At 39.6% G+C, this 22,773-nt stretch overlaps 1 protein-coding gene and 1 long non-coding RNA gene across 2 annotated transcripts in view; one reads left to right on the plus strand and one right to left on the minus strand.

The window, feature by feature from the left end:
* The window catches only part of LOC135502218 (ankyrin repeat and KH domain-containing protein 1-like), a 334,848-nt gene that overhangs the window by 65,058 nt on the left and 247,017 nt on the right, over positions 1-22,773 (minus strand). The window lies entirely within an intron of this gene.
* LOC135502449 (uncharacterized) lies at positions 5,237-5,596 on the plus strand. Its single transcript, XR_010449768.1, has 3 exons — positions 5,237-5,281; positions 5,381-5,440; positions 5,554-5,596. It is a non-coding gene; the product is annotated as an uncharacterized LOC135502449 (long non-coding RNA).

Consider the following 22,773-nt stretch of genomic DNA (forward strand, 5'->3'; position numbering starts at 1 on the left):
GGCCTTTCCTTGAAAAGGTGTACACTTGGCCCTTATCTGGACAAAATTTTTCATGAGCTAGTTTTTTACTCTTTGAGGAATAGCAGGTCAAAAACGATCTGTAAACGATTTTTTTCCCGTGGCGACCACTAGCCCCGTTGGCGATTAACCTACTCAGATTTGTGATCAGAAAAAATCTTGCCAGTACAACAAGTCAATATGCCTCTCTTCCGGAATTGATCTCCTGTTTGCTGAAAGATGCAGTACTTGCAACGGTACAGCATGACGTCCTGCTGTGCCAGCAACTTCATGACTCTCGTTCGAAAGCCAACGAAAAACGTTAATGGAGAGGTTGTTCCGTCGTTCGAAAGTTGAAATCTGACCTATGCTAGTTTGATAGGAAATATTACTCAAATCGAGCTTCGTACGTCTTTCCCATGAATTCATGTCAAACTGCCTGTCCGATCTGATGCGACCTCCTGCCAGGCGTTCTGAGTTGGCCGCGATACAGAACAAAAAACATTTATCGTCATTTCCGTAATCAAATTTCGTCTGAATACAAGCGCGTTTATTTCTCACCGCCGAGGGTAAGAAAGGGTGTGGATGCGAAGTGCCACTCCTCAGGGGCTCAAACTGTGCCACCGTTAATCTCAACGCGTTCACATGTTCAAAAACCCAGCCCGAACCTTCGTGTAGATGGGACTCGAATTTCGAGATGATTTCTTGAAAATATGTCTGTAACAAGTCTTTTAATTGGCTCTTATAGAACACTTTTAAACGAAATTCTTCTTCGAGCGCCATTATCAGAGAGAGAGGAAGGTCCTAAAATAGACCTCGAAAATCACTAATTTTCAAGCCGTCCTGCCGCAAACGGGTATCGTCTCCGTCAACCTCTATCACTTTAATTCCTTTTTGTGTTTGCAGATGGCCTGGTGATCACTTCGGGCAACTATTTCTGACTTAGCATGCAACAGTCCTGCAAATAGGGCATTCGTTTTCGTGCAATGCTTTCAATAGATCTCCGTGGCAGCGCTCTGGTTTGCACCAACAGCCCAGAACTGCATGCGACAATTTGTGAATGTAACGGAGAAGATTTCTCCGCCGTATGTACTCGTTATAAAACCTCAAAGAGCGTTCTCGGCTGGTATTTTCGTCAATTATGTACAGATTCTGCCAGCGAATAGAATCCCTGACGGCTTGAAGTAAGCGTTTCTGACGTTTGCGTTGTTCTTCTGCAGTCATCTTCGTATTATTCGTGCCACAGCGCAATATCTCCGAATCTCTCAGATAATGCGTCAAGTTTCATCCGATGTACACGTGCCGACGAGATGCTAACTGCCACTCTTCGAGATTTCGAAAGCCCATATTACTTAAATTGAGCGAAGAAATATTAATAACACGCCGCATGATGTTTGAATATAAAACTTTGATGAAATCCGGTGTTAGGTGTCTGGTGTGCAAAAATGACATTCGATTGCTTCTTGTTGGTTCAAATGATCACCTACGAAATGCAATTTTCTCTGAACTTCACCGTAGGCTCTTAAAAGTTTCGAAATTCACGCAATTTGAGTGAAATTCGGCGGCACTTGTCCAAGCTTTGTATTTCTAGCCTATTCCTTCTGGTGAAATTAACAAGCAGTCCTACTGCACGGAGCGAATAGTGATGTTCTTCGTCTGAATGGTGTTGGCCCGAAAAAGCATCTTTTAACTGTTCACTCATGCACAGCATCTCTTGGGCTTGTTCTGAAGTCAGATCGATGCGGTTTTCCGCGTCGAAGTTAATTAGCGATATTTTTTGCAACCGCGCGTTGATGGGTGCTGATATGCGGAGGGTGACACGAACACTCAACCGATACGTGTAAACGTTAATTTCTTCTCCCTCTGTGATAGAGCCCTCACGTTCCATCTGTCGCTTAAAAATGATTCTGTCCTGGTTTTTTTATGATGTGTGCTATTTACAAGGCCAACGGGTAATCTAGCTCTCGTCTGCCTTTCATCTAGTGGCGCCGCTGGCGTCAAATGTGTAATGTCACAATGACTTTACCGAATTTAAAATCGATTAGATTTCCCATATCGTCGCAAATGTTAATTTCTATGAATTGAAAAAACTTTGCACTCAGGGGTCTGTAGCGTATTCTTTCAAACAATTTAGAGATATATTTGCCGTGTTCTTCCGGGCGTGTGGGTATCGTTCGTAGCAAGGGGACAAAACGTTTCCCACTTGTGTTGGCTTTACTAAATTCGAGTAAAAGAATAGTGCATACTTCGAGGACATTAAATAACATTTTCGTTCCGCTACAACGCGATAAAAACGCCTCGACGGAGGGGGTAAATTCACGGCCGCCTTATCTCCTTGTAAACTAGACGTATCATCATCATCATCATCATCATCCATACTTTCGTCTGACCTGCCAAAATCATCGCTTGTAAAAGTGCGATCGGTGTCCCCTCCTTCGGAACTTTTGTTGCCCTCTTAAGGGCCCGCCGTCACTGGGTTTCCTTTGCCGGATGTTCCCCCAATACTGTATTTGCCAACAGTGTGTACTGGTGTCGTTTTCTTAGCCTCAGAATTACTCTTGGGTATAATAATTTTTTCCATCGACGTGAAAATATTTCGCTATCGCAAAACCGAGCATTTCTGCTAAGTAAGTGTCCATCAAAATGGCTTCGCCGTGTTTCAGTTTTATGGCTACGTGTTGGCTCCGCGTGAGAAGAAAATCACCGCTCCACTGAACTGGTTTCTGTCTATTTAGCCCCGTTATCAAATCTTCAATTGACGAGACCCATTTCTTGCTCTGCGCGCAGGCATCAAGCAATACGGGCGCTTTGTCGGGTTTGTTTAAATCTGCCAGCGCTATCTGGTAAGTACACCTCTTAACGTTGATCTCGCTTGACCAAGAATGTGCGTAGTAGACCTCCGCGATGCCACATTCGTATGCAAAAGGCGACATCGTGAAATCGAGCGGCTTCGCCAAAGGAATCCTAAAATTCGAACTGGTGTTGGGCCGACTTCCCCTTTGTACGGGCGTATTTGAGGGGCACACGATATACGTATCTTGTTCCTGCTCCTCCATTTGGTCACGATTAAAGTAAGCTATCCTTGAAATATTCTTAGTAAATGGTAGGCGCCTAGCTATTGTCTCAGTTAGATTTTGGCGTAGTTAGACCCTTCCTCTGGCACGAAACAGAATATATTTTGCATGACATGATAGGCGACAAGATCTATTTGTAAACCCGAACGAAGGATAGAGTAACTCGTCTCTTGTGTTTTCTTTCTTTCATCAGGAGATGCGTTCTTTCTTATCAATTGTTTGCTTACTAATGATTGCAACGAAAACAATAAAATATCAGGTAGTGCAAAAGCTCTTTGCATTGTCTTCCAACAGGGACAGTCGACTCTACATAGGGGGCAGAGATTCCCAAAATAACAGACACGTTCTAATACATCTTTGATCGAAGTCAAGGCAAAATCTGGACATCGGCAACTCTTATTTCGCCTACTAATATTATAATGCATGTCTGATGCCGCAGTAGACTTCAGTGAACGGCTCCACCCCAAATCATGGGGCTTCTTTTTCAAAACATCAAAAGTGAATTGTGCTCTCATAGTGACAACAACACACCTGTACTTTGAGCGTTACATTTGGATGGTCCGTTTTTATCACAAGCTCATTTCACGGCTTCTTAAATCCTCGTAGAATAACCGCCAGTTGATCCAAAACCGCCTTGGCCGCGCGGGGTTGAGGGCAATTCATCTTTGGATTCTCGAATACGTGGCATAAGGGCTCTTTCGCAAATAAGTTGGGCCACACGATCGCCGTGTCGAATACGAAATTCGTTTTTCGGATGATGATTGAATAGCAAAATACCCAAATTGCCTCTAAAATCGGAATCGATTACACCTGCGCCTACGGCTATCATATAGTTTAAGGCTGGACCTGAGCGAGGCGCGATACGACCATAACACGCTCTTGGAAGAACGAGTTGTAAATCTGTGCGGACAAGTTGCGAGCAACCGGCCAAAATCGTGTAGTCATGGGCGCTAGACAGATCAAAACCCACTGAATGTGCCGTCGCCCTTTCCGGGGCAGAAGCTAAGTCACTCAATTTGTGAAAAATTAGTGTTTCAGCTTCATCATCATCATTTTTTTCATCCACAATCTTTGGTCTATAGAATAAAACTTGGTCGTCTGACATGATGACGAAATGCACACTAACAAAATCAGTCGTATTGAAAGCAACAATCGGCGATGCCAATGCGTTGATTTAATTCTATCGTATCACATCATGGTTAGGAGAAAAACCACCACAGCAAACATCATTTTGCTCGTAATAGCCTTGTGACGAGAATATGCTGGGCCTACTCAAATGATTTTCTCCACAAAGTAGAACAAGTTTGTAATTGAAAACAAATTACTGATACGAAGAATATAATGAGAGGTAGGTTACTAGAAATGCTACAGGAAAAAAAGAAGATACTTAGTCCAACAATATCTTCTCATTGTTGTTTCTTGGACGAGATGTAAGACGAACTCATTATCTGATTGCAGAACTAAATGTTCTCAACTACTTTGCACAGTTTACCTAGTTGATGAGTTTAAGATCACTTTGATAAAACACAGCGCGCTAGTTAGTATGTCAATGAGCCAAATCAAGCTCTTGTTTAAATTATTTTTTGGTGTCATTTCAAAAAAGGTAGAATGTACTAGTGAGAGGCTAGTTAACCGGCATGTTAAATTAGGCCTTTTTCCAGCCGTCCTTGGAACGATAACAATTGTTTTTTGTTCTGGCAACAACGAAAAAACTTTTCTGAACTTATTCTCTTGGCATCATTTCTAATACGCACAATCTAATGAGAGCTATTTGGTGACCGAAAGTTGAAGTTAAAGTACCTAATTGTTTTACAATGAATCCTGAACAGGAAAAAAGTCATTTTCGCACTTACTCGCTGTTATTTTGACCAAGTTATATCAAATCTGAACTTGGATCTGTGATGAAATATTAAGCGCCCTATATAATTAGTGGGAGATTGTTCTTGAGAATAATTTCAAAAGTGCCTGGAGGTGCCTTGATCAGTTCGAAGGGCTTTAGGTCAAGAATTTCGTTTGTAAATCAATACGAAAATATTCTATTATGGTCTCGTGACTCCTTGCTTGGCAATCTACACTTTTAGCCTCAATGATTGGTCAAAAATGGAATATTTCAACCTTTATAAAGGGCTGTGAGGGCAAAACTTCCCCCATTTCGCACATGCGGGCAACTTTCGCACACACATTTTGCTGAGAAGCAATCGGGATAAAAGGTAGGCCTTATAACTGTTATTTTTCCGTTTAGTTAGCAGCGCGGCTAAAAGTCTTCAGAAACAGACTTAGTAACATCCGTCCATTATTTTCTCTCTCAGAGGGATGGTTTATACACAAGCGCCCCAAAGCCGAGAAACATTATGTTATCGTGAATCAAGGTAGGACCTTCATTTTTATAGTTCTGTCGGCTCAGTATGATTTTGATTCGACAATAATAATCATCTCTCCTTTGGGAAATGAAATAATATGCGACCCCATATTTCTCTTCCAGCGCCATGCAGATATAAACAGCCCTTGCTGCCCGCCCGATTAAAGGGTAACATCCGTCCATTATTTTCTCTTTCAGAGCGATGATGGCTTATACACAAGCGCCCCAAAGCCGATAAACATTATGTTATCGTGAATCAAGGTAGGGCCTTCATTTTTATAGTTCTGTCGGCTCAGTATGATTTTGATTCGACAATAATAATCATCTCTCCTTTGGGAAATGAAATAACATGCGACCCCATATTTCTCTTCAAACGCCATGCAGATACAAACAGCCCTTGCTGCCCGCCCGATTAAAAGGTATAATAGGCCTATTTGGTTACTCACAAGGACACACAAAATTACTGTCTCTACTAAACGAAAGGCTTTTATTATGGTTCCTGGTTCTTTCAGAACAGGAACCATATTGTGTTTGGTCATGGTGTCTGTCTGTGTGTGTGTGTGTCTGTGTGTCTGTGTGTCTGTGTGTCTGTGTGTCTGTGTGTCTGTGTGTCTGTCCAGTCTTATGACTGTCACAGCTCAGTTAAAATGAGGGTTAGAGGTCTAGAAACAGTTCCTACCCCTAGGTTTGTGGACACTAGCAATCTAATGAGCCCATCATTGTCAACTTACGACACGGGGATCATGGTGAAATTGACATTTTGAGATGTGAGATTTTGTCTGTCACACTTTTCAGATGCGAATATCTCTGTCCCTATTCAAGTTAGAAGTTTGGAAACAAGGTCTACCCTAGGTTATTGATGTGCCTGATTTCAATGAGTGCATCACATTCAATCTCAGTTATCAGGGTCATGGTGATATTGATATATCGAATTTGATATTTTGAGATATCTTGACATCTGAGTAAGTTAGCAATGTGCAACCAAGTCTAGGTAATGTGTAGTTACCAACGAGTTAAATGACATGAAAATGTACAGTGTCAGGCATTTGGATCATTAAGATATCATGAGATTTTCATATATCAATTTTGATAATTTGAACTAGCTCGGTCTGTGGGAGGAGTAGAGTCATGGAACCTTCACCTATGCCCAGGTTATTGAGGTTGCCCATTCAGGTTATGCAATGACCTTGAAGGTCAGAGGTCAAGGTCAAGGTCAAATCACCTGCCAATGAAACCACTGATATTTCAACTGTTTAGTCTATGACACGGGAACAACATGCCAATCTATATCTTCTGTGATGCTTTGAAGGTCAAACGTCAAGGGCAAGGTCGAAAGTTATGAAGCAGGCATCCTCTCCTATCTCGGTCTGTCGAAGGGGTTGAGTTGTGGAGCCTTAACCTATGCCTATGATAGGTGGCAGTTTAGATTATGCAGTGATTTTGAAGGTTTGAGGTCAAGATCTGATCACCTTGAAACATAAAACTGTTGCTATTTTTGAGTGTATTTCTTGTGATATTTGAACATGTTTTGGAGGTGCTTTACAAGAAATGTGTATGATGACGTCACAGAATGACGAGAGCGTAGCATATTTTCGATACTCCATGCTACCAGATCAAAATAAAACGAAATCCTTAGTCTCTGGCTTACAGAGATGCTGAACATGAGATTAACCGGTTCCGCATCGTGCCACACCGTTTTCAGTGTGAACACTTAATACGAATTTAAGGTTTAAATTCAATTCGAATTAAAACTAGTGTCAACAGAACTTTATTTCAACATTCAGCACATCGGGAACCATCAGACATTTACAATGTCATCTTGTTTGTTTTTCAACTCATCATATCCTTTCTATTTGATTTTCCAGAATAACATCTCAACAAAATAGACAAGCACTAAGGCTGACTATTTATACAATGCGACAAGGACACGCTGTACTTAGTCTGTCTCATTACATCAATTTCTGATCATGTGAAGTAAAAAGCAAAGAGCACGTCGTCGGAACAAAAGCGTGTGATACATGATCGTAAGCGATATTCTCTGACAGCAAACTAACATCAACCCTCGTTTTTCTCTTTCCAGACAGCTCGACCTGATGTTTTCACAAAATCATTCAACGGATGAAGCATGAGTGTACGGGAATATTCAAAAGGGAATTACATGTAGGAGTATTTGTAAGTACATATATATTCATTCATAAAAAGTATAACAACAGCAACTGTATGCACGTGAACGCGGTACTTAGTTCCATAAAACAGGTTATATTTCACTTTGGCCTTATAGAGCCTTCATTTCTGAAAAATATTTCCAGACAGTAAAAGCGCTTATGTTACACGAGGTTTTACTGACATTTCCTACTGGGTTAGTAAAAAACTACACATTACTTTACATGATCGTAAGCGATATTCTCTGACAGCAAACTAACGTCAACCCTCGTTTTCTCTTTCCGGACAGCTCGACCTGATGTTTTCTCATACACATACAGTATAGCCTCAATATATCATTCAACGTTTGGGGCGTGACTGTGTACTACAACTGTTTCATTCACTAGTGTTTATGACTTCAGGAATTCTAAAGGGAATTACATGTAAGACTGAGTATTTGTAAGTACAGTATATAATCATTCATAAAAAGTATATACAACAACAACTGTATGCCCGTGCACGCGCTGGAAAAAAACTTAAGTTTCTTCCATAACCCCCATAAAGCTGAATGAATGATACAATAGTTAGTTCCATCAAACAGGTTATATTTCACTTTGACCTTAAAGAATCTTCATTTTTTTGAAAAATACAAGTTTGAAATCTATCACTTTTCAAAAAAAATATTTCCTAACAGTTAAAGACGGTTATGTTACGCGACGTTTTACTGACATTTCCTACCGGGTTAGTAAGAAATTACACATTACTTTGCATCTGCGAACAAATATGGAAGCTTGGCTTGAAAGCGAAAATTTCAAGAAACTTTATGAACACATTTTGAAAGAAATACATTCTTATTTGACACCACGGCCGCCAAGACGAAAGCTTAAATGCAAAGGGAGAATTGTTAATATTCAAGGTAATTTTCCAAGCAGTGCGTTAACTTCTTGTTTTAGACAACGCGACGTACAGTCGCTACTATATTTTATCGATTCGTTTTATGCACCCGAGGCAGACAGGGGTGAAAGACCGCTTGTTTAATTAGATTCGGAGGCAACGGAAAAGCCGTCCATGCGTGGTCTAGAATTCAGAGACGCGGGAGCTCATTTTCAGTTTTATACCTCTCGATGTACCTTTGTTTTTACTAAAATTGAGCTTTTTGCGGAGAAAAAAAGAATTGTCTTCGAATTCTTGGAAGAAAATCTGGTTCATCATGAATTGAACTTGCCAACAGACGGAGTCTCTCGGATGATCACAGACAAATTCATTTGCTTTTGATGATAATAGAAACATCATGACAGAATTGATTGAGGATATCATTGCAAAAATAGTCGCGGCTATGGAGCCATCAGAAGAAAAGTTCATAAGATTTACAAAATGCATTCGAAAAACGCTCAAACACTTTAAATCGTCAGAACGTCCTTCATTGATGAAGCTGATTAAAATCATCATCGATACTCTGGACGATTTTACCATTCAAATATCATGTTATCATTTTGGCGGTTCGATTAGGGGAGGGGCTAGTCCTTTGAAAGCAGAGGCCAGTTTAAATATTTCTATTGCCCCAAATGATGTTGTGAAAGTCATGAAAACTAGTTTAGAATGCAGTAGTGATGAGTATGATAGCGAGGAAGATAGTGCGATTAAAGCAATTGATAATGGATTCAATAGAACTTCGAATCAGATTGAAAACATACTTTCTGAGAACAAAAAACGAAAGGCAGATAGTTGTTTTATTGATGATACAGGCAATGCCGTTGCGCACAAAAAAATGTATTCTATTGAAAATGAGAACGAAGAACGCGGCGCTGTCAGCTTGGAAGCCGATTTGAACTTGTCCAGTGACGGCGTGGAAACTGCGTCCGAAACCGAATCGGATGGAGTAGCAAGCCAGGGGGCCGCGGGTGCACATGCAGTCGAAAAATTATCCCTGTCGAGTGGGGCTCTTTTTCCGAAAGCGTATAATGTAGAACAGGATGTTATCACTTTGCGTAACCAGCTAAACGAACAACTTGCCTTCAATGATATAACTCCCCAACAAGCTGGAGCTTCCGCTCATGAATGCTGTTCAGGCGATGAAAAAGCCTTCGTACAAAAATGTCTTCGTCCAATATTTGAGTCGAAAAAGAATAGATTAAAATATCCTCACATTATTGAAGATTTTGTAAACATTTGTTCTGTCCACGAAAAACAAAAGGTCGCTTTGGAAAAGATAAAACCTTGGGCTGAAAAATGCGAAAAATACCACAAGGATTTTGTTTCACGAAAGGCCTCTGTAGACAAACTCATGGCGCGGGAAGAAAAAGCTGTCGAGACCTTTATTGTGGGCATGAAAAAAAATGAAGAAGCCATGACAAAATTTCACTGTTTCTTCGACCAAAAAAACCACAGCTTTGCAAAGTTGTAAGGGCTGTCTAATGCACTGTTTGCCTGTTTTGACAGAAGCTATCAAACCGTTTAGCGGAAAGCCATGTGGAAAAGGACGTGGGGACAAGAAAAAACAATGACTTTTAACGAAAACAGGGAGGAGAAGGACTCCTTTAAAAACATCTTGCACGAAGAGCTCCATTCATGTCATCTACGATCCGCGAGAATACTGTATTCCTTTGATCGCGAAAAAAACCCCACAGCACATACCAGAAAGAATGACACTAGCACAGTATGAATTTTACCTTTACAAAACATATTTGGCAAAGAAATACGCAAATAAGACAACCGCGCGCAGCTTAAAACAAACTAACTCTTCGATAAGAAAGCAACATTTGTAACGAAACAGACTGTATCGCCCACCTTATTATCCTTCCGTGCGGTAACATGCATTTGACAGATATTCCTGCTCCCAATGATAGGCGGTGCCGTAAATGTTAAAGGATCACTGCCGGGATCACTGTTGCTGTTGTTGTATATATTTTTTTGTAAATGAATTATACAGCCTGTACTTTGAACATATGAATACTGGTGTATGAGTGAAAAGCAATCGCTCCCGTTGTCTGTCTATTAGAAAGGTACATTCTCTTGTTTGTATCATGTAGCAGAGAAAGGCAAGAGAGCAGTTGCCCAATGTCTTCGCTCATTAGAGATTTTTTTGTGAGCTGTCGAACCGTTTATTTTTTTAAATCTTTGACACAAAGATATCCCCGATCTTGACTTATGGGGCCATTAAGAGTTCACGTCAATTGAATGAGTACACTATTATGCATGCAAGCGTTTTATGAATGTTTCAACAAAGATCCATAATACTGCGGCTTTGGGAGATTGCGGCCGCGGTAAGTATTTTTCTATTGCAAAGCCAATATTCAGAAATACTGGTTACGATTGATACAAGATTTGTATGTCTTGTATTTGCATTTGTACGACCAACCGTTCTATCATTATTTATCAATATCATGTCTACAAAACGTTATGAAATTTTACGAAATTTATCGACCACGTATCTGCAAAAAGTAAAAGAGCAGAGGCGTTAGTGTATGTGTATTACTATGTACATAAGTATCAACGTGTCTTCCTATTGTATTATCCCGATGTATGTGTCTATATTTTCATGCTGCAAAAAATGTGGCCTAAAAATCAGTTGAAATAAATTGAATTGAATTGTATTGATAGACAAACCACAAGGGTGCCGCTAAGTCAATACACGTTTTGAAATTAAGAAAGTGTTCGCTGCTAAAATTCCCTTTTTCTCAGTTGTTTATAAGATCATGTTAGAGATTGCCACTAAGACTTCCCACTCCAGAGAAGGAGCAACGAAATAAAAAGGGAAAACGAACATGCATGATGCGCTTCAATGTGTCATGTTCAATATTGCTCTGTCTCTATTTCTCTTCTAGATTTGAAAATGTGTACTTGGAAATTAGAAATAAAAGTGTTTTTCCATATCACAAATACGTCGTATATGAGTTGTTCTTTCTTCATGTGCGTGTCAAAATATCCACCCTTCCATCAGAAAAAGGGTGGCGCAAGAGAGTTGTCCTGTCCTCCTCTTCCCGCGCTATACGAACCCGGCCACCATGCGAGACGAAGAGGACAGACCTCGTTGCTTGGGAGCTAAACGGACATTGAGGAGACGGGACCCCTAAAATGTGGCGACGAGTCGAGGCAATTCGCGTCATAATTTTAGCTAGGATGAGCAGTCTCTATGCATAGTGGATGACAAGGATTGCCTAGACACTGATAACATCCCAGTTATAGCAACGGAATACTTTAGTAGGCTATTTGCCCCGAACATACTTTCCGGATGGTGGAGACCCCAATTGATCCACACTGTTCTCTCCGCTCGGCTTATGACAGCAGCCCGTAAAACCTCAGGAGGAGCGCGAATAAGAGTGCACATTAATATGTGCTCGTTACGGCATCGGGCTGCTTGTACTCTGCTACGCGACGAATGCACTCCCGTGGACAGCGCGGACGGATAGCGCCAAATTTTTGAGCGCTTACACGAAGCGCGGAAAAAAATCTTCAAGCACAATATCACGGGAGGGCATTTGTCGCGGGCGTCGAATGATGCACCTTTCAACGCAACGGGACCCTCGGACTTTGGGCCTCGGATTTTTGGCGTTGAAAGGGACATTATACCTACTACTTACAGTGATTTTTGTGTCGAGAAATGGCATGCTCGGAGTTGGTAAAGAATTGTGATTGTTCGACCCGGTCTGTGGATCATTGGTGTGTCCTGTTTTATGACGGTCTCGTTCATCTGCATGCAAATTTTTACTGGCATTCGACTTGAATTGCTTAACGCGTTATTTTGGAAATGCACCATTTCTTTTTTGCATAGAGTTGTCTGCATGCCAGTGTTCAATAATTGCTGGTCCCGTGTGAAGGATTTACAGTCTTTGTTTGACGGTTCCACTTCCGTGATGCTGGATTCAAACGGGACAGCATCTATATAGTACACTATTGTCAGATTTCTACTAACTTACTATATTCGGTAATTCCTCAGCACTTTTCCCGACGTTGGTCATTGCTCTTTTTCTCTCAAGGAATTCCAACAGCCGCTTCCTATCGCGATTTACATGCATATTTCCTTGTCACCAGGAGTGGCTTGATCAGGTTTCCCTGAACATGCTGAACCCTGTCTCCAAACGGCAGTATCTTACGACTAGATATTTTCCACTCGAAAGTCAATATCCATTTATCTCCGGAACCCTGGATTTCCATGAAGACTGAGGTATGTGTAGACCAAGAGAACGTAATGCGAGCTCAAGCTCAAAGTGCAATTGAACAGTCATTTTAAAACTTTTCGATTGACAGTAGTTATTTCTCTTCTTATAAATTGCCAACAAACGCAAAAATCCTTCCTTATAGCTCCAATAGTATCGTAATAAATATTCTTACATTGTCTTCTACTGCAGTGAAAATATCCCCGTACCGGCCACCATGTCGTAGTTCGCTAACGGGTCATTGTTCTCCCTCGGAACGATAGAAGATCCGAGGTGAACATCTGTAGTAACATATGCCCATGACGTCAATCTTCCAATATCAAGGTCACTTTAATAGACCAATCGGGAATTGAGTCGGAACACCAGGCCTCAAAGACGCGATTCCGATCAGTTCGCCTAGCTATTGCTCTCCATACTCCCTTTTAACTTACATGGCAATATTGCAAATCGCCCAGGCCAACCTGATAAACAATATCATTCGATATTCAAAGTCTACATTATCAAACCTTACACAAGTCAAAATGCAGGTCTCGGTGATATAATGATTAAAGCCTATGATCACTTCTTATCAGAGCTTGGCTCTACAACACCTACAAATGGTGCAAAGGTGGTCATTACATTAGATAACCATTTAACACTAAAGCTGTCACAAATGTGGAAACAAATGATCAGAAGTGTTTGCTCTGGAGTCTATTGGCCGCTAAATACCACAACAGCATTTAATGTGAGGGGCAAACACGTTTTAATGCAACAGAAATTTACCCTGCAAGATGTATGAAATTGAGATTAAGATCGACTCATTTCATGTATGTGTTCAAAAGGATATCCCTAAGATAGAGAGTGACAACAATCTCAAGATCAATGTGTTCAAGTTACAGAACGAATCTGCTAAAAACATACGTGAGGCAAAACTCGAACCTCTCTCCCTGTCCGGGAAGGGTAAGAACTATGACGATGATGATGTCATCGATCTGCTTTATTTCAAGGGCCATGTCATGTACATAACAGACATCAATATGTTCTTCAGGACTGGTACTAATACTGTGTATCTCTGCAGGAGATGCATGAATTACTTTTATCGTATATCTGCACTTGAGAATCATAAGAAGAAATGTAATAAACATGAATATTGTAAGATTAGTTTACCAGAACCAAATAGTAAATTGTCTCAACTCAAGTTTGAAACACATTCAATAAAGAATATAGTTCCTTTTGTTATATATGCAGATTTTGAGTCAATAAACATACCTAAAGTATCAGTAGAGAGTACTAGTAATCAACTTTTTAAACAGAACGCATTAGCAGTTGGAGTTTATGTTAACTTTGATTATCAATATATTTACAATAATCAGTATTTAAATCATAGAGGCTCTGATGTTGTATATGTGTTCTGTAATTGGCTTATCAAAATGAAAGAACAATTCTCTAATTCATTGAACAGTAACTTTCCTCTAACAATGACAGATGAAGACTGTGAGAGGTATCACAAAGAAACACAATGTTACTAAGTACTGCAATCAGTTGCTAGGGTATGATAAGGTCAAGGACCATGATCACTACAGTGGTAGTTTTAGAGGTGCTACTCACAGCTCTTGCAATCTGAATAAAAAGAAAGCCATGTTCGTTCCAGTGTTTTTTCACAATCAAAGTAATTATGATTCTCACCTATTCATTAAAGATTTGATGACTAAATTACCTCAAAATAGGAAACATAAATTACTTGCCAAAACAGCAGAACAATACATTTCATTTCAGTTCGGGTGTTTCAGATTCTTAGACTCATACAGATTTCTACAGTCCAGTTTAGATAACATAACAAAATCAATGGTAGACGATGACAGATAACAAGACAGATGTTCCCTGATGCTACTGACTTCAAACTATTGAGGAAGAAAGGATAAGTTCCTTATTCCTTTCACACTTCTCATGAAAGTTACAATGTATCCTATCTAGAGAAGTATGTTCTTCGATGAATTAAAGAATGAAATGGGATCTGATTCTGCCTATGATGAAGCTAAAGCCATATGGGTAACTTTAATCTAAGAAATCAAGGATAATTAATTGACCTTTATCTAAAAACTGATGTGTTACTTCTGGCAGATTTATTTGAAAAGTTCAGGGAAGTAAATTTAAACTACTTTCAGATTGATCCATGTCACTGTTACTCAGCACATGGTAAGCTGGTTTGAAATACACAGGAAAAAACCTAGAGCTACTGACAGATACCAACATGTTACTTACATTTGAAAAGGCAATAAGAGGTGGCATTTCAGGTGTTATGACAAGTTAAGGGCGATGATCAACACAAGCTAATCTTCATTGATGCTAATAACTTTTACGGGTGGGCTATGATGGAACCTCAACCTTATGGTCGTTTTGATATGATTGAGGAGCTTGAAGAAAATGTGAGTTACCATCTAAGCTGGGTTATGTCGATACCTAGTGACAGTGACGTAGGTTTTATCTTAGAGGTAGACTTGGGTTATCCTAGTAACATAAAGTTCAAGTCAAGGAATTTTCCATTCTGTCCTGGATCTCTCTTCATTGAAGCCCTTACCAGAAAGAGTTACTGGGTGATGAGAAATGATCAACTGTAGAGAAACTGATACTGACACAAAAGGATAAGATCAACTACATAGTTCACTACAAGATGCTACAGTTTTACATTAAACATGGAATGGAACTGAAGAGAGTTTATTCAGTGATGAGTTTCAAGCAGTCTAAGTGGTTAGTGTCCTACATTGACTTTAACACTAAAAGGAGGATGGACTATAAGACTGATTTCGAGAAAGATTATTTTAAACTGATGAAAAATGCTTTCTACAGTAAGACCTGTGAGAACATAAGGAACAGGATGGAGATTGAGTTAGTAACAGATGATGAGAGAGCCAGGAGTGTAATGGCCAATCCGAAGTTCTCATCAACATGCATATTTGACGAACAGAATGCTGCTATTAGCATGAGGAAACATCAATGAAGTTTAATAAACCAATCTACATAGGAGCTACATTACTTGAATTGTCTACGTTACTGATGTATGAATTCTACTATGAAGTGATTCAGCCATACTTTTGCGAGAAAAACCTTGAACTACTGTACTTGGACACATATTCCTTTGTACTGAAGATCAAGACTGATGACTTAACTGAATACCAGAATGGATTGAAGGATTATTTTGACTTCAGTAACTACCCTAAAGAACACTCGGGCTCTGCTCTCGGGATAAAATCCCACCCATTCCATGACACTAGCAAGAAGAAGGTACCCGGTTACTTTAAGGATGAGCTAGGAGGAGAAGAGATGACTGAATTTATTGCACTTAGAAGTAAGATGTATGCTAACATAACCAAGACTATGACTTTGTCCAGAGAACATGACAAAGTGTCAGGAGCAAAGCAAGAATCTTCTAGAGCAAAGCTCGAATCTGATTAGTTTTCAGATTCTAAGAAATTGAAGGCTATTGCCAAGAATGTAGTAAAGAGAGATATTGCATTCAATGATTATGTTGACTGTCTTGAAAATAGTAAATAATTTAATCACAAGACGAGACATTTAAGGTCAGAGAAACACCATATTTATTTGGAAGAAGTAAACAAGAAAAGCCTCAGTCCTTTTGATGACAAGAGGTTCATTCTAGAGGACGGAATAACTACGCTACCATTCGGTATGTACTATGAAGGTTACATAGATTACAGTGATTCAGACTCATGCTAATTAAGACTTAATTGATGTAATTCATTTATTACTCCATTAAAATAATGTTGGTTTTATTTTCATGTTGAACTGTCTCGACCTTCTCAGGTTTGACTTATGATTTTTAATCTGTATTAAGCAAGCTGCTTTTCTGTCCTTTTTTAAACTTAGGATAGAAGTAAACAAAAGCAGCTGAAACGATAACACCTACCACTACGTAAACATAAGTATTACTGCTTCCTGTACTACTGCTATTTTTAGGTTCATCGCATCCTGCGACACAACCTTCGGTGTTGCTGTCACCCTCAGATGGCCGAGGTTCTGGTTCTGGTTCAACCACTTTTAATGTTGTCCTTCCCTTTTTCACCCTCTTAAATTCCTGAGACCTCTTACCCAACTCTCTCGACCATGCTAATTGCTTCTCAGCCTCCTTAGGTACCGAAGGTTTAGCATTATTTGTAACTTGAGTTACGGGATCACTCTTCATTTATATTACTGGAATTAATTATGTCTCCATTAGACTCATCATAATCATCAATCTTTGGACTTTCATGTCCTGATGATTCACCCTGACAGTGACCTAATATAATGAGGGTAGTTGAGGCAAGGGCAGATAGTGCCCCCATCCTAAGACTTACCTATCCTAACCATTTGTCCAACTCATTCGTTACTAAGTAATCGTGTCTAAGGTCATGGTAAAGTTCTTCCTCATCATTAAAAGGCAATAACAACTTTGTTAATTTAGTGTAAGCCTTAAGTACTGTCTTACCTAAAGAATCATTACGTCTAGCAGATATCTTTGTCTGGTAGAGCCTATGATATTTAATGATTTCCTTCTCTGACATAAAATCTAATTCATAAAAAGGTTAGTTGAAGGAAATCCTTACTTTTACCTGTTGCAACTAAAACCTCTATGTCTTGTTTGACTTTAAGGCCGTTTTCAGTCAAGTAGTTGGAATTTAGTTGAGGGCTAGTTGAACCTAGTTGAGAGTTCGCTGAACCTAGTTCGCAACTATAATTAACTAGACCTTGACTATAATTAACTAGACCTTGACTACCAGTGTTAACTACATGACTATCAGTGTTAACTAGACCTTGAGTAGTTAAATTCGTGTTAGAATTTAGTTGAAAGTTAGTAGGACTTTGTCCTGAGAGTGTAACTCCAGTTGTTTTTTGTTGCCCTTGTTGGTAACTAGGAGGTTGACTAAGAACACCGATCTGTTTCACCTGTTGCTCAATAACACTAGATTCCATTTATTTGTAGAGAAAATTAATGTTACTTTCTTTTAACTTTTTAACTTTAAAAAAAACTTTTTAACCTTTTTAACTTTTTTTTAAATTTATAAAACTTTTTAGTATTATGTTAACAGTAAAGTTCTGAGAAGTTTCTGGCATTCTATGTTACATGGAATAGTATTAGTTCTACCCATGAATGATAACTCTTTGTCTTTTTCTGCCACAGCAGCAAGTATGGGTTCACTAGCTAGAGTTAAGTCATCGTCATCTTCCTTATCTGACCTGTAATTCTGGAAGAAAATACTTTTAATGAAATCATACCATAAATCATTCAAATCTTTCATTCTATCCTTGGATGATAAATAAGGATTGAGTAAAACGTAATCGATATCCATCTTTTTAAAGGCTTGATGTAAGAACAGCGTGTAGTTAATTGAGATCTTAACACCACAGTAATGCAGGTATCTTAGCAAAGCAAAGAAAACTAACCTTAGATCAGTAAAGTTTTCATCAGTTAAGTGAGTGTTACCAATAGCATGGTTAATGAATTCTGTCGCTAAATACTAATCATACTATCCACAGTGAAATTGAAATACCATTGACTCAATATCTGAAACTAACTTAGAAGGTAGACTATCAACACATTTTTTTAGTGATGACTGAACTGTCTTTTCATACCTTTCCTTACTAAGCCATTTTCTAGGACCAGAGAAGTATTCTTTTAAATCGTACTCAATGTACTATTTTAGATAATTTATTACTTTTTCTGATAGACGTCTCTGTCCAAGCCTTCTAAGTATGGTGTCAAAGTAACGTGTTTTATTCTCAATACTAATCTCTAGACTTTTGAAGTCATCATCATAAGCAACAGCATTACAATAGGTACAAAATGTATACTTAATAGTTTAAGTTGTGTACCTTGTTGGGTTCAAGTTTTTAGCATACTTATACAATGTCCATATCTTACTATTACGACATAGTCCAACCATAGATTCTGTACTTATGTCACACTGTTTAATAGGTGGTTGTACTGCTGCAGCAGAAGTATGATTATCATGAGCAGAAATAACAGGAGTATGAGTATCATGAGTATCATGAGTCATCAAATAATGAGAGGTATTTTTTAGGTCCCTAGGACGTAAATAACCCATGTTTTGTAATGGATTACAACATAAAGCCTGGTCTACACTAGCAAACATTCGCAAACAATTGTTGGCCAACATGAGCCTACATCATGTTGGCGAATGTTTGGGGACCTGTCCACACTATCAAACACAGGCAAACATTGTCAAACAAGTTTGGCCGTGTTTGGCATGAATTTGAGGGCAATTTGGAGGGAAAATCAGTCATTGTTCTTTAAAACAATGGAGAACCACAGGAAGAAAGCATGCCTAGGTGCTGTTATCGGGCTCCATTTCCGATCTCCTGGGGGTTTCTACCTTGGGGAACTAACTCATGGATCGAACAAGGAAGAACGTCCGCACGAGAATATTGTTATACGTACTTGTTGTTTATTACTCTCATCTCTTGGAGCCTTGTTGAAACTTAAGATGGAACATGAACTGAACTGAACTTCCACTCAACTAACTCCACTCTCTGAACTGCATTCTCTCACTCCCGCTGCTAAGGGAGAGGCCGCTTATATCCAGGAACCAACCAGCCAGGATACATGGAATGAACTGCAATGCGCCACTGCGCCACCAATCATAAGGCCAGCAGCGTACCGCAATGCGCCGGGCAATGCTGCAGTCAGTTCAAACCCTCTCACCTGTACCTATCTGGGTCCTGCATAGAGCCTACCTGTCCGTTAACAGGAATAGTGCAAAATGAATACCTTGAAATACAATACGATTACACCCCCCCCCCCTTCCAAAAAAAGGGCGACACCCGTCGCCGAGCAATTGCAATTTTAAGTTTCAATCTGATATTCTTATTTACCAAAATCATTAATAGTAAGCTATATACAATAGAGTCAAACCGCTTGGACGTTTCTATGCTGTGCCCCCATACAATGCTATATATTGGTTATAACTTCAAAGATTGACTGAAATAAACTATGCTAGTATTTGACACAAACTTCACCGAAGAATGAGTCATGATGTTTCTACAAAATCGAGCGTTCACAAAACAATGAGAGAAACACGGCACTGAAAGGTGGGTACAATCACAGAAACATAACATTGTATACCTTGGCCATGTTCGACACAATACCAGACTAAAAGATTTTAAGATAAACACACAAGCATACAAACATCTTCAACCTGGTAGTTAAATGTATATATATCCGTTAACTGCGACAGTGATTAATTAGTGATAGCATTAACAGCATTTTCTAGACGAAGAAATGCTTCTTATGATGAATGGTTTACTTACAACAAACCAAGGAGCACGAACCCTTGTTAATTACTTGTATTCTGGACCGAAATAATGTAGCCTGATATCGAATACCGAAAACGCCTGAGCAGAACGTCTTTCAGAGTGGAGAAAACTACATGTAGTTCGTATTTTTCGCAACTTTTCCAAGTTTATTAATTTTTACAATCGAAACAGAATAAATCGCCCATGCAAAAGTAACATGGTCGATCTGCTTTCGAGCAGCAAATTGAAAGGGTATCCGATTTCAAAATTCATTTGTTCGGATTGGTTGGAGTAAAGCAGAATATGTATTAAAATTCTCGGCACTCAATCCGCCGTTGAATGCTTTTTTAGGAAAATGTAACAATCCAAAAATTATGAAAAAAATTATCGGGAAGATAATTCAAACATCAGTAAACAAACAATAAACGACAAACAGACAGGCTATACGCTTGACCACAACTCGCAAACTTAGCTGTCATGTGATCCTTAACAGGTGCATCGTCTACTTGTACAGAATATTGTCCATCTGATGTGGTTCTAAAACTATCATTATTTAAAAAAGAATACCCACATATGTCAGAACAATACAATATTAAGTCATGTTTTCCAACCTGAACAATAATATCTACCTTAACTTAAATTACTGCACGTTTCATTGTGACAAAATGGCGGAGGTAGTGAAAAGGTTTAATCTGCCTGGGAAGGTACGTTCACCGAGTAGGTCAGGACATATTTGAATAAGACCACGTTCGTAGTAACTTTCCTGCCTAATGTATTCGACGAAGAACAACCATCTGCCTCTGCCCAAATGTTGCTTACCGAAGGTTTTATAATGTGAAGTGGTATAAACCAAAACAAAAATTTAATTAATTTCGTGATGAAAACTCCGACTTAAAAATGTTGAAAAATACCTTGTGCTCTGTCGGGGGAGTCCATACATCCTTTGGCTGTTTAGTAACGAGGAATCACCAACAGCTTCAGTTCTACTATATAATCCGTGTAGTAAACTTCATCAAGGAACAATATATTTGCAATCAACGCTGATACATTCACGGAGCACGAGAGGTCATAACACTTCAGAATTTACTTTTACACTAAACTACTTCTAACTTAGATTTCATCATTTATGCTAAGCGTGGGTGTGAGTAGGAGGGGCTCGGAGAGACCAGTCCCTGTTAGGACCACCAAGTGTTTACAATCGTACAAATATTTCTTAAGATAAAGCAGGTTACTTATTTCTTAGAACGGAAGTCATCCGCCCACGCAAGATGCGGCAATGGGTCAGTCAAAGGCATTCTTTTTGATCTGCCGCCAAGCCTAGCAACACAATAACCTTGGAATAAGCATGTCTTTCATTACTATAACAATATACAGATTTCCTCTCCACCCACGCACAATAAACTTCAGATCCTGGACACTTCCTTAAACTGTCAGATCTAATTAGGCTCACTTTACTCGAGCGTACTCAATCGTTCTCTCGAATCCCCGGAAGTGAAGACTTTCCTGTTCATTTATAAAACATAAACTTTATATACCAATATTAATCAATCTAAATTCAAACTAAATCTAAAAACAATAACATAATCATCATGAAGTCCATTTCGGCAGCCACATTTGCCGGCCCTGAAATTAATATGACTCTCATAATCATTTCACATACGGTGGCTATCGGCCCAATATGCTAGTGTTCATATTCACAAATGTCAATTTCAACGTGTCAGTTGATATATAAACACAATGTTCAATCAGCAGAGTTTTGGGCATCTTTAGGAAGATGCTGTCTACCCGTTCATCATGAGCGATGCCAATTTCACAACTAGTCTTTTCAGCAGGCCAGATTTTGTTTTCAGTTCAACAACACGCACAATGCCATCGTCACCAGGGAATGTCTTTGTAACACGCCCCAACGGCCAATTTCCACGTGATTGGCCATGATCTACCACAAGTACAAAATCATCCACCTTTACTGGAAACCCAGTTGATTTCCACCACTGTTTTCGCTCATTCAACGTTGGCAAGTACTCCCTGGACCAACGCTTCCAAATATGATCAACAAAGATTTGTGTTTGACGCCAGCGACGTCGGCTAGATACTTCGCGGTCATAAAATACATCTGGCGGTAGATTAGGGTTAGCACGACCCAACAGAAAATGATTTGGTGTAAGCGCATCCAAATCAGCTACATCGTCACTAGCTGGCGTTAGCGGTCTACCGTTAAGTAGCGATTCAGTTTCAACCATTACCGTATGTAACACTTCATCACTGAGTTTGACACGCGACTCTGACAAGACGGCGCGCATGCCACGCTTTACAGACTTGACTAATCGCTCCCAAAGCCCACCAAAATGAGGACTGGCTGGCGGATTAAATTTCCATTCAATGTTATGTTGAAGACATTCATCCGAAATCGCTTCTTGGTTCCACTTAAGCAAACATTCGTGCAATTCTCGTTCCGCGCCAACGAAATTGGTGCCATTGTCGCTACAGATAATAGCGGGATTTCCGCGATGTGCCCTAAACCGACGCAATGCCATAATGAACGAATCAGTGTCCAGACTGTTTGCCATCTCAATATGAATCGCTTTAGTTGCCATACAAACAAACAAACAACCATAGCGCTTCTCAGTTTTGCGCAGCTTTGTCACAGAAATAGGCCCAAAATAATCTATCCCAGTAGCATGGAAAGGGGGTGCGTCTCCACGAACGCGCACTTCTGGGAGATCTCCCATTTTTGGAGGCCTTGGCATAGCATTCCTAA

This window comes from Lineus longissimus, chromosome 18, assembly GCF_910592395.1.
Source record: "Lineus longissimus chromosome 18, tnLinLong1.2, whole genome shotgun sequence".
Taxonomy (NCBI): Eukaryota; Metazoa; Nemertea; class Pilidiophora; order Heteronemertea; family Lineidae; genus Lineus; species Lineus longissimus.